Raw genomic sequence first — 17,479 nt, 5'->3', positions numbered from 1 at the left:
AGGCTCCCAGTTTCCAGTATGTATGTGCCCCTTTTGGGCACTGCAAGAATGAACACACACATTAGTTCAGGCTCTGTGGGACAAAGTTGAATAAGGGAAAGAAAGGCCCGGATCACAAGATAAGGTTACATTTGGTCTGATGGCAAAGAAAGGGGCACAGCATGAGGGCAGTTGGGATTCAGTGTTGGGAAAGGAGGTAATGATGGGTGAGAGAAGCAAGCAGATGAGGGTACCAGAAATCATTTAGTCTATTACACTATTTTTCCTAGGGCTGGCTGATGGGGAAGCTGGCAGTGGAGTGGTTAACTTGGGGGAAACAGGATTTTATTGAGTCTCTCTAAGGTGCTAGAGCAGTGAGAAGGTTTTCTCCTCTATTCCTCTTTCCCATTGCTTCACTAGTCACCCTTTCTGCCCTTTGCCTACTTTTCTCAGTGGTGAAGCTGGAGGAATCAAACATAACCAAGAGAAAGCACCCACCGGTGATACTCACTGATTAAAATCTTCCCTAGTGAGCCATTTGGCCTTCACACCTCACCTTCTCACCCAGGGATTTGGAGCCTCAGGAAATCCTTTGATAAACAGACTTCCTTTTGTCTAAGTGAAAGCAACAAGGAGACAAAACCTAGACCTTAGAGGGAGTTGCAATCTATTCTTAACCTGTTTTGCAAGACAGCTTGCTTGGGCTGAGAAAATAAGTAGCGTCTGTTCTGAGCTGTTACTCATAAGTATTAGGTTGGGTTGAAGAAGTGCTCGTGTGGAAAGGGGGAGTAAATTAACTACACAAGTAAGTTTTCCCTTAATATTTCTGAATTGCTTCTTCAATTTTTGAAAAAATTAACAGCCTACTGGACCTGTGCAAATTGTTGGTGGTCACGGTATGGCTGACTGAGATTATTACAAATAAAGTGCTTGTGTCTGGTCAAAGTTCACACCAGGCTTGCACATTCTTGCAGAATATTTGGCTATAGCAGGCCCCTTCAGTCTGAAGACCAAATGTATCTTTTGTACATCCATGGGAGCATACATGAATTTGCTTAATGAGGCCTGGGGCTCTCAGTGTTATCTGGGCATAGGGCTTAATCAGCTGCACACAATTAGACACACAGCATGTGCTCAAGAAGTGTTGGGATGGGGACTCCAGTGTTATTTCTTTGCCTTATTCCATTGACCCTATACTCCCCTGCCCACACACACATACACATTCCCTGATACATCTTCCTCCCTCCTCATTCTTACAGCTGTTTATTGGCCCATGCCTGCACTCCCTCGGGCTCCCTTAGACTATCTCAATACCATCCCAGTTGATCTTGCTGCCTCTGGTTTCTCCTCAGAAGAGCCCTCTCACTGCTCACTGGATGTTCACTGTAAACCAGGCAGTAGGCCAAGTACTTCACATGTGTTATCTTATTAACTTCAAAACAACCCTGTGAAGATGCCCAATGTACAGATGTGAAAGCCAAGGCCCAGGGAACTTATGCAAAATGCCCTAGGAAACAGAGATAGTTGAGGTGGAATCAGCATTGCACTCAAGACTGCCTGATCCCCAATCCCGAGATCGGAACCATCAGAAGTTCTCTAGTTCACCTTTCACACTGATCTTTGTAGTATGATCTTTGTAAAGCACACTTAGTCCCATGTTATTCACCTCCTTAAAGCCTTCAATCATCCACCCCAGTACCATGCCTGTAAATCAAATTAAAGCATTTGCCTCAGATACTCAGACTGTTTCCATGAAATTGTTGTAACTTCCCAACTTTGCTTGGCTCTAGTTTCTTATTCCATTTCAGCTCTGCCTAGGTCCCAACCTGTGGGATGTTTCTCTTCTATTTTTTCTGTCTCCTGTCTGCTTGGATTTGACAATTATGCTCAGCTTTTTCAGATTTGACTCTTGTAGTCCTGTAAGTATTCATGTGTCTTCCTTTTCTGCTCTTGGTTTTTTTAAGCAAATGGCCCCTCATATGACTCATTGGGCTTCCGGGATCTCATCCTGACATTTGTTCCATCAATGTTCCCATCTGCCCACATGCCAAAATTTAGCTGCATGGATTGATGGAGTCCTTGACACTGACTCCAAATGGGTTTTCCAGCCTCACTTTCTGCTTCTTCCTTAGGGTATATAAGCCTTTATAAATGATTTTTTAAAAACATTCAGTAAATTATCAGCTATTATATCTTTCAATATTGTGTCTATACTGTTATTTCTCTTTTCTTCTTCTGAGACTTCAATTAAATGTAAACAAATATTATTATGGAGTTCTCTATGTCATTTATTCTCTCTTCTGTATTTTCTATCCTTTTTTTCTCTCCATATTTCAATTTGAATATTTTCTGATTTACCTTCTAGTTCACTAAATCTCCCTTCATCTGGAATGCTTATACATGGCTGGTGAGAATGTAAATTAGTACAACCTCTATGGAAAACAGTTTGGAGATTTCTTATATAACTAAAAGTAGATCTACTATTTGATCCAGCAATCCCACTACTGGGTATCTACCCCCCCAAAAAGAAGTCACTATATCAAAAAAGACATCATAAAAAAGGCATCACTGCATGTTTATTGCAGTGTAATTCACAATTGTGGACATTGTATTTGCAAAACTGTTGTAAGAAGTAATTTGAAGTCGAAATGAATGTTATTGTCCTCCAGAGAGGATTTATGCTTGATTCCATCAAGTGCTTGTTGGCACTAGCAATAGGGAATAGCTTCAATTCAAGTCTAGTGATTGGGGTAATGATTCAAAGCTGAGCTAAAGTCTGAAAAATGAATATCTTCTTTAGGTCCCTTTTACGGACCCTAAAGGAGACTCCAATCTCTGTCTACCCAGCCCTGCGAAGCTGCTAATAATGTTATTCAATGTCTCAACTACTTAGTCTTCTCCTGAAATGAGAAAATACCCCAAGAGAAAACAAGGTCCCAGTGATGGTCTTACTTTCTGGAACCTCTGCTCTCACCCCATCTTGGCACTGTAATTTTTCACTCTTTTTTTTTAGTTTTCTGATGCCTTTATGAAGATGGTTTTTATATTTTGTCCAGCTTTGTTAATTGTCATGAATGGGAGGGTTGGTTTGACCTTTCTAGTCCCTGATTATCCGAACTGCAGTGAAATCATATCATTTTATAAGCTGCTGGCTTTCATTATAGAGAATTTCACAGATGTCTCACCCTCCAAAAATCTACAGTGCAAACTGGAAATTGCTGACAACTCTGTCATTTAAAGGATACAATTCAGCCCATCTTGAAACAATATAAACAAATAAATTTACACATAAGCAAACTAGTTGCAGTGCACCAAGATTTCCACTAACCGTCATTTTGCTCATAGCACAGGCTTCCTTATTCCCTAGTTATATTAACCTTATCTTACAGCTTTGTTTAATGAAGCATTATAGTATTTTGCCACGTTGGTTACTAGTAACCCACTGCCCACAATATTTAAACCTCAGGATCCAGTTTACAAAATGTAAGCACAAGGAGGGGAGGTGGATATACAGCAAATTGAGATTTTGTCAGTGGTCACTGGTCCCAAACAGTGTAGGTCATTCTGTTTCAAGGGATTCTTAGGCTATGAAGATATTGGTAGAATGTGGAAGATGTACAACAATTAATCTTCTTTAAAAGTACATTTAAATCTGAGTTAGCAAAATGGATTAAGGACTTAAACCTAAGACCTGAAACTATAAAAATTCTAGAAGATAACATTGGAAAAACCCTTTTAGACACTGGCTTAGGCAAGGATTTCATGACCAAAAACCCAAAAGCAAATGCAATAAAAACAAAGATAAATAGCTGGGATCTAATTGAACTAAAGAGCTTTTGCACGGCAAAAGGAACAGTCAGCAGAGTAAACAGACAACCCACAGAGTGGGAGAAAATCTTCACAATCAATGCATCTGACAAAGGATTAATATCCAGAATCTACTGCAAACTCAAACAAACCAGTAAGGAAAAAACAAACAATCCCATGAAAAAATGGGCTAAGGACATGAATAGACAATTCTCAAAAGAAGATATACAAATGGTCAACAAACGTAAGAAAAAATGCTCAACATCACTAACGACCAGGGAAATGCAAACCAAAACCACAATGCGATACCACCTTACTCATGCAAGAATGGCCATAATCAAAGAATTAAAAAACAGTAGATGTTGGTGTGGATGCGGTCAACAGGGAACACTTCTACACTGCTGGGGGGAATGTAAACTATCACAGCAGCTATGGAAAACAGTGTGGAGATTCCTTAAAGAACTAAAAGTAAAACTACCGTTTGATCCAGCAATCCCACTACTGAGTATCTACCCAGAGGAAAAGAAGTCATTATTTGAAAAAGATACTTGCACACACATGTTTATAGCAGCACAATTCACAACTGCAAAATTGTGGAACCAACCGAAATGCCCATCAATCAACGAGTAGATAAAGAAACTGTGAGAGAGATATATATACATATATATATACACACACACACACACACATATCTATATATGTGCAATGGAATACTACTCAGCCATAAAGAGGAATGAATTAACAGCATTTGCAATGACCTGGATGAGACTGGAGACTGGAGACTACTATTCTAAGTAAAGTAACTCAGGAATGGAAAATCAAACATCGTAAGTTCTCACCAATATGTGGAAGCTAAGCTATGAGGACACAAAGACGTAAGAATGATACAACGGACTTCGGGGACTTAGGGGGAAGAGTAGGAGGGGGCCAGGGATAAAAGACTACAAATACACTGCAGTGTATACTGCTCGGGTGATGGGTACACCAGGATCTCACAAATCATCATTAAAATACTTCCTCATGTAACCAAAAATCACTTGTACCCCAATAACTTATGGAAAACTTCAAATAAAATGAATATGAGTTAAAATAATAGTTTGAAATCTAGAATGGGAAATAAAGCCATCAGTGGAAATACCAGAAAGATTGCTAAATTTGGAGGTCAATATCTGAAATGGTTTTTCCTCTAGATAGATATTAGTTTTTTAGTACAAATAATTTATAAGTACTTAAAATCATATTTGGTTTAAATTTTAAAATATTTCTGAAAGTGCATTTGGATTATTCTATTTTACTATCATTCAGTTTCCTCATAAACAGTTATGATCAATATTATATGATAATACATGAGGCAATACTTTTTAAAGAAAAACGATCTTACCTCTCAAGTTAGTTTTTCTCTCTTTCCCATCAGAATCAAACTCAAAACTTCAAGACTACTATACTAAAGTATTCTCCTACTTAAAAACAAACAAACAAACAAACAAACAAAAAACACAATAGCTTTTTCATGAAGGGAGAGGGAAGCAACATGCCCCATCACATTAAATCTTTCTTATTGATGCTTCCCTTAATCTACGGTTGTGCCAGCCCATCAAAAATCAATTATGGATCTCCCCAACAGTTCTCACACTTGTACTCTTGAGAGCTCCTAGAGAAAATCTTACAACACACAAATATTTGCAACTGGAAATTCAAGACCTCTAACCTCAGCTGGATCATCAACTCTTTCTCCCAGAGCAGTGATTTCAAACTTTCACCAATCTTATTAAACCTGCAACCCACAACCTTAACTCTCAGCAGATAATTTTTCCTCCTACTTCACATCAGAAACTTAAGCTATCCCCTGAGTAACAGCAATTTTTTACCCCAGGGTTTTTATCTTTTTTTTTTTAGTTTTTTTATTGAGGAAACTTTTAAACATACACAAAACTTGAGGGGATGGTATAATGAACCCTCATGTATGTATCATCCAGCTTCAATAATTATCAACTCATAGCCAGTATTGTTTCATTGCTCACACTGATCGCAGTTTTTTTTTTTTTAATTTTTAACTGCCTTTTTAATCATTCTTTCTTACTTTCCTCCCATCATTTGTCTCAGTCCACTTTGTGTTGATATAAAAGAATACCTGAGACTGGGTAATTTATTTTAAAAAAGAGACATTTATTTAGCTTGTAGTTCTGCAAGCTGAGAAGTTCAAGGACATGGTCCTGGCTTCTGGTGACGGCTTTTGTGCTGCCTTACAACATGGTGGAGGAGGTAAAGAGGTCCAACCAAGAGGAAAAACATTGCCTTATAACAACTTGCTCTCTCAGGAACTAATGTATTCCCTCAAGAACTAATCTAGTTTTGCATTAGCGAGAACTCACTACCAGGAGAACAGCATCAAGCCATTCATGAAGGATCCAGTCCTATGACCCAAATACCTCTCACGAGGCCTCATCTCCCAACACCACCACATGGGGGATCAAATTTCAACATGAATTTAGATGGGGACAACAGACCACATCCAAACCACAGCATCACTGTAAAAGAAGTTTTTCCCTTCTGAGATTATTCTCTGTATCAAGATGTGGATGCTATCCCTTCCAGCCTCTTGAAACATTTGTTCTATTTAAAACACTCCCCGTATATTAAGTGATTTCAGTCAGTATTTAAATATTAATTTATTTTTGTTTTAGGAATGCTGTATGCTCTCTCTCTCCACTGTATACCTTTTTGGCTAATATCCCATTTTTCACCTTCCATTTTTAGCCAAGAATCTAGAAAAGGTATTCCACACTCACTGTTTCTGTTGTATTATTCCCTCCCACACCTCAATTCAAGCAAAAGGGTTTCCAGCCACACCACCCTGCTGAAACTGCTCTTATTGAGTTCAGTGATGCTAACTCATTTCAGTAAGCCTTCTGAACTCATGTCCGGTGACTTGTGAAGCATTTGACATTGTTCCCTCTCTGTGACTAGCAAAGTTTCCTTGAACCCTTTCTTCTCCTTGATCCCATGAGTACACTTTCTCCTGTATTTCCTCCTACATTGCTGGCTTCTCCTTTCTCAGCTTCCTTCGCTGACTCTTTGTTTCTTTCATGTGGGTGTTCCCTGGGATCTTTCCTTGGTTCTCTTTGCTTCTCATTTACACTATTTTGGAGCAATCTAACCCACTGCCTTTGTCATCACCATCTGTATAGTTTTTCTCAAACATTTGGAATCAAATGCAATAATGACACACTAGGACCATCAATTTTTTAATTAAAAGATACATTTCTATTTGTAAAATGAAAAAATGTAAAATTATTACCAATGAAATACTGACAATAGTTTCATAACAGAGAAAGTGATGACATTTGTAACCTCTCCTTGCCGTATCTGTATCTCACTGAATGTTGAATAGCTTGAGTTTTAGGCATAATACCATATTTATCTGCTGCTTCTTCTTCCTCCTTTTATACTCATTTAGAAGGTCCTAATTCACAATTTCGAGATGTAGAAATGACATCTATGATCAGTCATGTGTTTGTTTCATTTACCAGTTTTGATACTGGATTAAAGATAGACCAAAAAATTATGAAGAGGATTCTAACTAAAAATTAATGTTTTGTCAGATGCTAAGCTGAATCACATATCAGAAAAATTTAAAGGGATGAATGTTTTAGCTTGGGAAACAGCATTAAATATATTACTGATCTGTTCTTTCATCGTATTCCTCTCTGAACATATTTCATCATATTCAGATGCAGTACTTGGAGGTGATTTAAACATATGCTCCATGATACGTCAATGACTAGTTTTTTAACAAGTGAAGAAAATCACCCAGTGTTGGGAAAGAGTCAGCTCTTGGAATTGAAAATTTTACATCACAATTTAGTCATCATAAGACATCCTATCTTACTATCACTGGAAAACCATGACTCTTGGTCCTAACAATTACATTGTTGTAATTGTTGAGTATATTTCTAAGTAATTCAACTTGAATAAGCCACTTAGAATCAGAGACTTAGTCTTTACTGGCATTATTTGTGATGAACAGATATTATTATCTCAACAATCATTTCGAATTATCATGTGACCAACTTCCTCCAACAGCCAGTTTAATTGAAAGTGGAAAAGCCGGCTTGAAATGATACATGTTCAGTGACCACATTTGAGCTGTCTTCACATTCTTCACTGAGAGGGGAGTGTTGTTATTCCTAATTTATAGATGATACAACCGAGATTTAAAGAGGTTAACTGACTATGCCATCGATTACACAGTAGCACACTGGAACTTGACCCTCATCATTCTGACTCTAAGTGCTAATCTTTACCAACGTCCTATGCAGTCTCCCATGAGAGTCCCACTGCATGTAGCCAGAGTTCTTTTCTTATTTCCTTTTTCTGAGACAAGTTTTCGCTCTGTCACCCAGGCTAGAGTGCAGTGGTGCGATCACAGCTCACTGCACCCCCAAACTCCTGGGCTCAAGCAATCCTCCCACCTCAGTCTCCCAAGTAACTGGGACTACAGGCATGCACCACAACACTTGGCTAACTAAAAAAAATTTTTTCCAGGCACGGTGGCTCACACCTGTAATCCCAGCACTTCGGGAGACTGAGGTGGGCGGATCACGAGGTCAGGAGATCGAGACCATCCTGGCTAACACGGTGAAACCCCGTCTCTACTAAAAATACAAAAACTTAGCCGATCGTGGCAGCATGCGCCTGTAGTCCCAGCTACTGGTGAGGCTGAGGCAGGAGAATGGCGTGAACCCGGGAGGCGGAGCTTGCAGTGAGCCAAGATCGTGCCACTGCACTCCAGCCTGGGTGACAGAGGGAGACTCTGTCTCAAAAAAAAAAAAAACAAACTTTTTTTTTTTTTTTTTTGGTGGAGACAAGGTCTCACTGTGTTGCCTAGGCTGATCTCGCACTTCTGGGCTCAAGTGATACCCCTGCCTTGGCCTCCCAAAGTGTTGGGATTATAGACATGAGCCACTGTGCCCAGGCAGAGTTATTTTCTAAAACTCAAATAGACCTGTCCCTTTCTTCTGGCTAAAACCTTTCCATATCTCTCCATAGCCCTAGGGAGAGTACAAACTCCCCCTCATTCATGTAAAGTGCCTCTAAGTCTGAATCTTGCTTCCTTCTCTGTTCTAATTACTATGGTTGCATAACAACGCTCCAAAACCTAGTAGCATAAAACAACCATTTATTATGTTTACGAATTCTTTTGGTCAAGAATTCAGATAGGATGCAGACACAGAGAAGAAGGCGCATCTCTGCTCCATGCAGCATCAGCTAAGGCAGCTTGAAGGCTGGGGACTGGAATCATCTGAGGCTTGTTCACTCACACATCTGGTGGTTGATGCTGAAAGACTCCAACAGCTGAAGCTAAAATAGCTGGGATTTCTCAAGCTCCTCTCTGTCTTTCTCTCTCTCTTCTCAAGCTCTCTCTCTCTCTCTCTCTGTCTCTCTCATCTCTCAGTGTGGTCTCTCCAGCATGGCAGCACCAGAGCTCCAACGTGTGTATAGCTAGGAAGAGAGCCAGGCAGACACTTTGGTAACCTAACCTCTGAAGTCACATAGAGTCAGTTTTGTGTATCTTTCTTTAGAAGTGAATCTCTAAAGCTGGCCCAATATTCAAGAGGATTCTATGATCCTGTATGGGAAAGAGATGGTAATCAAATAATCTCACAAATATATAATAAAGTACTGTGATACAAGGAGTAGTGACAGCATAGGTCAGGATACCTGAACTGGTATGAGGGATCCATGGCCCAAGGAAAGTGGGATTTGAGCTGGTCCACCCACCTATCTGTCTCTCGTATGGGCATCCAAAATAGCTTTATGTGTGTGTAGCATGACTCTAATGATTATTTCCTCTAACTATTCATATTTGAGGACAAAGACTATGTCTTATTCATCTTGATATCCCCTTCATCTAGTACAGTGACTGGCATGTAAGCACATTCAATATTTGTTAAGAAGAAGAAAGTATTTTGGGAAATAAGAGTGACATTTGAAAGAACTTTCTTTCCATTTAAGTATGTAGGGAAAATCCCCCATGTTTCCCATTTTTATGACAAGATCTTAGAAAGTGTGCTAACTCTACTTGGAATGGTTTTTCTTGACTAACCAAGGAAGGAGTGTTTGCTTTCTTCCTGGTTGAACCGGCCTTAGCAAAATACGCAAAGTTTGTTTTTCATGTTCTCAGTCTTTCCTTTGTCTGTCCCTGTGCAATTTTAAAGCATGGCTCCAATGTTTTCTGACACTCCTACAACTAAAAGGTGAAATCTATATCCCTTTCCTTTGAATCTGGGATCTGTGACTGCTTAGCCAGTTGAATATGATAGAAGTGATGTGCGTATTTCTGAGGCTAGGCCTTAAGAAATTGGAAGTTTCCACTTCTTGTCCCTTGAGATTATCACCCTCATTACCCAGCCACCATGCTGTGAGGAAGCCCAAGCCACCTTATGGAGAGCCCAACACGAAGAGGAATCAATAGCTAGTATCAATTTGTCAGCTATATGAGTGAGCCATCTTGGAAGTAGATTCCCTGGCCCAGGTTAAGCCACCCCAGATGACAACACATGGAGCAAAGACAAACTGTCCCCACTGAGCCCTGCCCAAATTTCAGATTCATAAACAAATGAAATGATTTTTGCCTTTTCATCCATTAAGTCTCTTAGTGGTTTTGTATACAGCAAGAGATAGAACATTCCCCTTCTTTGACCCCTCCTTTCCCCATCTTTTCCCTCCCTGTTAGTTTCACTTGCTTTTTCCCAAATCTGTCACACAATCAACACATACTTTTTACTTCTTGGGAAAGGATTTGTTCAATATTGCTATGCTTTTTATAAGATGAAGAACAAAGACTCTATCTTGTTAATTTCCATATGGACTTAGTAGAAGCACAATACATTTTACTTATTTGGATTAGATTGATTTCAGTCACTTTCACCAGTTTTCTATTATTTTTAATAAAAGATGTTCACACCACTCCCTATACCTACTGAATCAGATGTTCTAGAGTGGAGCCTGGAAAGCTACATTTTTATAAACTTCCCAGGTAATTTTTACACATATCAAAATTTGAAAATCTTGCTGTACTAGTTACTTAAAGGTTGTTTGCTATTATTAAAAGTCCAATAATAACAGATGTTGGTGAGGCTGCCGAGAAAAGGAAATGATTATATACTGTTGTTGGGAATGTAAATTAGTTCAGCTACTGTGGAAAGCAGTTTGGAAATTTCCCAAAGAACTTAAAACAGCTACTGTTTGACCTAGCAGTCCCATTACTGGGTATATACTCCAAAGAAAATCAAGCTTTCTACCATAAAGACACATATATTTGTGTGTACATTGCAGCATTATTCACAATAGCAAAGACATGGAATGAGCCTAGGTGCCCATCAGTGGTGGATTGGATTAAGAAAATGTGGTACATATATACCATGGAATATTATGCAGTCACGAAAAAGAATGAAATCATGTCCTTTGCAGCAACATGGATGCAGCTGAAGGCCATAATCCTCAGCAAATTAACTCAGGAACAGAAAACCAAATATCACATGTTCTCACTTATAAGTGGGAGCTAAACATTGGTTACTCATGAACATAAAGATGGGAACAATGGGTCGTCGACAAAGCCTAAGTCCTGTCCTCTCACTCTCCTCCCCGGTTAGCATGAGCTTCACCACTTGCTCCACCTTCACCAACTACCAGTCCCGGGGCTCTGTCCAGGTGCCCAGCTATGGCACCCCGCCAGTCAGCAGTGCAGGCAGCGTCTATGCAGGCGTGGGGGGCTCTGGCTCCCGAATCTCTGTGTCCCACTCCACCAGCTTCCGGGGGATCATGGGGTCCGGGGGCCTGGCCACAGGGATGGCCAGGGGTCTGGCAGGAATGGGAGGCATCCAGAACGAGAAGGAGACCATGCAAAGCCTGAAAGACTGCCTGGCCTCCTACCTGGACAGGATGAGGGGCCTGGAGACCAAGAATCGGAAGCTGGAGAGCAAAATCTGGGAGCACCTGGAGAAGAAGGGACCCCAGGTCAGAGACTGGAGCCATTATTTCAAGACCATGGAGGACCTGAGGGCTCAGATCTTCGCAAATACTGTGGACACTATGGACAATGCCCGTCTTGCTGCTGATGACTTTAGAGTTAAGTATGAGACAGAGCTGGCCATGCACCAGTCTGTGGAGAGTGACATCTGTGGGCTCCGCAAGGTCATTGATGACACCAATGTCACTCGGCTGCAGCTGGAGACAGAGATCGAGGCTCTCAAGGAGGAGCTGCTCTTCATGAAGAAGAACAACGAAGAGGAAGTAAAAGGCCTACTAGCCCAGATTGCCAGCTCTGGGTTGACCATGGGGGCTAGATGCTCCCAAATCTCAGGACCTTGCCAAGATCATGCCAGACATCCGGGCCCAATAATGATGTGCTGGCTTGGAAGAACCGAGAGGAACTGGACAAGTACTGGTCTCAGCAGATTGAGGAGAGCACCACACAGTCCGCCAAGGTTGGAGCTGCTGAGACGATGCTCACAGAGCTGAGACGTGCAGTCCAGTCCTTAGAGATCGACCTGGACTCCATGAGAAGTCTGCAGGCCAGCTTGGAGAACAGCCTGAGGGAGGTGGAGGCCTGCTACGCCCTGCAGAAGGAGCAGCTCAACGGGATCCTGCTGCACCTGGAGTCTGAGCCAGCGCAGACCAGGGCAGAGGGACAGCGCCAGGTCTAGGAATACGTGGCCCTGCTGAACATCAAAGTCAAGCTGGAGGCTGAGATCACCACCTACTGCCGCCTGCTGGAAGATGGCAAGAACTTCAACCTTGGTGATGCCCTGGACAGCAGCAACTCCATCCAAACCATCCAAAAGACCACCACCCGCCAGATAGTGGATGGCAAAGTGGTGTCTGAGACCAACCACACCAAAGTTCTGAGATATTAAGCCAGCAGAAGCAGGGGACCCTTTGGGGAGTAGGAGGACAATAAAAAGTTCAGAGGTTAAAAAAAAGATAGGAGCAATGGACACTGTAGGCTACTAGAGTGGGAGAGAGGGAGAGGAACATAAGTTGAAAAACTACTTATTAGGTCCTGTGCTCACTTCCTGGGTGATGGGATCATTCACACTCCAAACTCAGCATCATGCAATATACCCATGTAACAAACCTGCACAGGTACCTTCTGTATCTAAAATAAAAGTTGAAATTATAAAAAATAAAGTTCTTTGGAAAAAAAGATCATTGTGAAATTTAAATTTTAAAAGACTATAAATGCTATAAAGCATTAAGTGTGAAGCCTGACCTATTATAAGAGGTCAATAAAGGTCCGCTTTTACTATCATCACCAACATCATCGTTGTTTTTGATTTTTTAATTTTTTTAAAGGCAGGGTCTCACTTTGTCACCCAGGCTGGAGTGCAGTGGCATGATGTTAGCTCACTGCAGCCCCAAACTCCTGGACTCAAGCTGTCTTCTTACCTCAGGCTCCTGAATAGCTGGGATTATAGGCAAGAGCCATTGCACCCAGGTATCATTTTATTATTTTCAAAGATTATCTTTGGGAGAGTTTGGGAGATATCATACTGACATGTCTTTGAGAGCAAGCAAGTTGTATGCTGGTTTGCTTATTAAATCAGGTAGGCAGTTGTTGCCTACAGAATGCTCTTGGCTCCAGGTATCAGACGGAGGATTGCAATTACTTACAGGAGATCAGAGTAAGTTTAAGCAAAACATTCTTCAGTATTTACCCACCTGGCTCAGGTACACACATGCACATGCAAGAGACAGGACATAATGGCTCATCTGGTACATGTTCTGGCAAATGGAGTAAATCACTGAATCTGAGCCTCTTTAGGACACCCCCAGCTGGGGATCTTCATATATTTGGAAGAAGATGCCTACAAGGAAATCCTAGTAAACATTTGGCCAAATTCCCCTGATTTCTTCTGGGACTATTAGGGGCTTGACATCCTACTTCAATATTGAAGCAGATGTACTGGCTTATGGGCTGAAAGTTTGAGAAGAGATTTGGACAGGCTGACTGAAAATCAGCCACAGTTTTTAAGAAAAGTCAACACACTCTGCAATTTATTTTCCTTTGGATGTGGCTTTTATGAGCATCTGTTTAAGTGGAAAAGATTCAGTCTAGATTATTATATCTCGATTAGACTGAATGCTTAGAGAACAGGGTATTTTGACATCGAAATTTATTGATTTACTTATGATTAAAAACATCCTATTCTCTTTCAACCCTTGTTATTAAAAAATAACAACACTCTAGAGTATTCTGTCTTAATAAGATTAGTGTAGCAAATAGTCTGAATCTGTGTGAATTACTTAACCTCTCTGTGCCTCAGTTTCCTTATTTTTTTTAAAAGGAAGAATAATAGTAACTCAAAAGATTGTTGGAGATTAAATTAGTTAATATATGAAAGTGCGTAGAACACTTTTTGGCACACAGTAAGCACAAGGTAAGTGTGAGCTATTTTATTATTGTTATTAATTATTGTTATTTGTAAAGAAATTATATCACTAGGCAACTTTTCTTTTGGTACAGACCTATAGCTAAAGATGTAACTGGAAGAACTATGGAAATCAGGTTGATGCAAGGAAAACTCGACTATTCCCTAGGAGTGAGATAAGGATCTTTTTTGTTCACCTCTAAATCTTCATAATCTTGCATGATGCCTGATCTGGCACACGATCATGTGCTCAATAAATCATTGAATAAATGATGGTTCCTAAAAGGTGAACACTTGTTGTTTTTCTTGTCTTCTGAACCTCTGCTTAGAGCTTGAGTGTGGCAAGAGGGATCTTTAATGATGATCATTAATTAGATTCTGTGTCATTGAATGTGACTATTTTCTTTCTTTTTCTGATATAGCAACAACATTTATTATTTTTTGCCTCCCCCCGGCTTTATTAAGGTGTACTTGACGAATAAAAATAGTACATATTGACAGTGTACAACATGATGTTTTGATAGATGTATACATTGTGAACCGACTAAGTCAAGCTAACTAACGTGATCTGTCACCTCACTCATCATTTTTCATTTCTTATTTCTTGTTAGAGGAACTTGGTGGAAGTAAAGAGGAGATAAGTGGAACCAGAAACCAAGAAAGAGGTGAAACAGCTCACTGCAAACTTTGTAGTCTAAAGACTTTTGATTTATCTTTGAAGTGTATCTAAATGATAAAAAGAAAACATCTCTACTAACCAGAGTGTGATTACAGGGACTAAATGTATAAAAGATAATAATCCCCTGCCCCCCTCCCCCTCTCCTTTCTGGGAAAGAGTGTAGGCGTGTAATTGCAACACTCAAATATCATCCAGCTTAATGTTTTGTTGTGCTGCAGAGCACAGGCTCAGTTCTTGGTACAATCTCATTGAGCTAAATATCAAACTTGATTACAAGATTGAATCACTGAATGTTGAAAGTACATGAACTTTATTACTTAGTCCACCAAATATGGACATTTTCTATAAGCTTGTTTTTATAAAGAGTTAGTTTGTATCAAATTAGAGATACCATGGAAATGAAGAGCTATGAGTAATAAATCCCTGAAGCCTTTGACAGGAGTAGGAGTTTCCAGTCTGTTCATCTGCCATGCTCCAGATCAGGAATATATGCATTCTGTTTTGTTTTCCTCAGTGCACCACTTGGGGAGATACTTCTGCAGTGTTTATTTAGAAAGCTTCAGGCTAGATTCAAACTAAGAAAAAAAATCACTGCTGTGTCCTAACTCACAGTAAAGCTACCTTCCTCCTCCTTCCCCCTTTTAGTCCCACCTTGATCCATATGTACAGATCTTTGTTGAATGTCTTGAGATGTGGGCAGGAGAAGGGGAGATTGTTGGTAAAAATAAAGGACTCTACCAACCGTTCTTTTCAAAGCAGATGGCTTGCAAGGAGCTGAACATAGACTTGCATGTCCAAAAACATTATTCTATAAATTGCCTTTTGAAACTTAGATATCTAAATGAAAATAATAAAACAAAAATTAAGGCAGGAAAAAATACATTTCCTTACCTCCTGATTCAAGAAACCATGAGACATGAAGTATGATTTACTCTAATGGAATGGGTTATCAGCACAATGAAGAAACCTATGCATCAGTTGGCTTTTGCAATGTAAAAAAACAAAACAAAACAAAACAAAAAAAACCACCTCAAAACATAGTGCTTTAAAACAACCAATTATTTCACTCTTGATTCTACAGGTTGATGGAACAGTTCTTCTGGTCTGGGCAGGCTCTACTAATCTCTGCTGGCAGGTTGGCTGGAGGCTGGATGATCTAGGACAGACTCACTCACATAGTTGGTGTTTGGCAGGACAACAATGATGACTCATGATTCAGCAGGCTAGCCCTGGGTTGATCCTAGGGTTCTAAGAGTGTGAGGGAAGAAGCCGCAAACCTTCTTAAGGCTTAGGCTAACAATTATACATCACTTCCATAATATTACGGCCAAAGCAAGTCACAAGATTCAGAGGATGGGTAAGTAGATCCTATTTCTTGAAGGTAAAAGCTACAGACTATTGTGGCTATTTTTGCTATCTCCAAGAAGAGGTGTACATGTGATACATGGCATTTTAATCACAATTGAGCTAAACAAACCTGCTGCTGGAGTCCGAGGTGTGATGGTGGCAAGAGTGCTGGAAACTGGACTCTAAAGACCAAGGTCCTAGAGAAGATCCTACCATCAATTACTTTCTGACCTTAAATCAGTCCACTCTCCCTCTCTGGGTCTCAATCAAATCATTTCTAAAACAAAGGATTGGATACGGTCATCTCTAAAGTTTCTTTCAGATTTCTAAGGAATAAAAATTTAACACACTCTCAGTTTTCAAAGGCAAGATTTCCTTGTTCTAAGGATTTCAAAGAGATGGTTCAAAATTCTAAAGATTTTTTTCTTTACGTTATGACTCTAATTTGGGGGAAAAAATCACATGCTATGATTACAACCATGTACAAAGTATACTTATGCAAGAACATATTTTAAAAATAATGGTATTGTGGTGGGATTTGGAGCTTTACAAATTCTTTTAAAAAGCTAAAAAAAAATTGTTATTATTTTAACTTTTCAATAAGATGGAGTAAGTGCATTCCGTGCACTCTTCCTAAGAAGAAAATTGTTGCTAGAACAACAGGACCACAATTCTCATAGCTCTCAGGAGTGACAGGGAATTAATTGCTTGTTTGACCTTTTCCATTCTCCAGTAGGCAGCAAAGAGATTGGTGAGAGGGATTCTTGCCTCCATCCCCTTCTCTCCCTGTTACATGCCCTGCCCAGACTCCCCACCAAGAGCATCAGAGTTCTTGCTCAGAGGTGTACACTTAAACCTTGAATTGGAAGTTATTTTCCCCCAAATTGATAAAACTTTCAGGACAGATGCTCTGAGAATTAAAGAAAAGAGGCAAAATCAGGGATTTGGTTAAGATTATTTATTTCTATTTCAGCCAGGCAATGGTCATCAGTGGCCTCTTATTGCTCTTGATTATATTCAGGCTTATTTTACTTGACCTCGCAGATGAGTTTGACCATTTTGATCACCCACTTTTTCTTGATGGTCCTGTCTCCCTTAGTTTCTGAAACATCACTTTAACTTCTCCCTCACAGCCGTCTTTTTCATCACCATTCACTCAAATGTTGGTGATAGCTAACCTTTGTTTCTGATCATCCTACATTGACCCTGAGTGAATTCACTCACTCCCATAATT

General features: G+C 40.0%; 1 pseudogene; it reads left to right on the top strand.

Annotated features, from left to right (window-relative positions):
- Nucleotides 1-11,388: 11,388 nt before the first annotated feature.
- Nucleotides 11,389-12,704, top strand: LOC111536380 (annotated as a pseudogene).
- Nucleotides 12,705-17,479: the final 4,775 nt, after the last annotated feature.

This window comes from Piliocolobus tephrosceles, chromosome 12 (genome assembly GCF_002776525.5).
Source record: "Piliocolobus tephrosceles isolate RC106 chromosome 12, ASM277652v3, whole genome shotgun sequence".
NCBI classification, from domain to species: domain Eukaryota; kingdom Metazoa; phylum Chordata; class Mammalia; order Primates; family Cercopithecidae; genus Piliocolobus; species Piliocolobus tephrosceles.
This window is presented reverse-complemented; position numbering and strand designations above follow the sequence as displayed.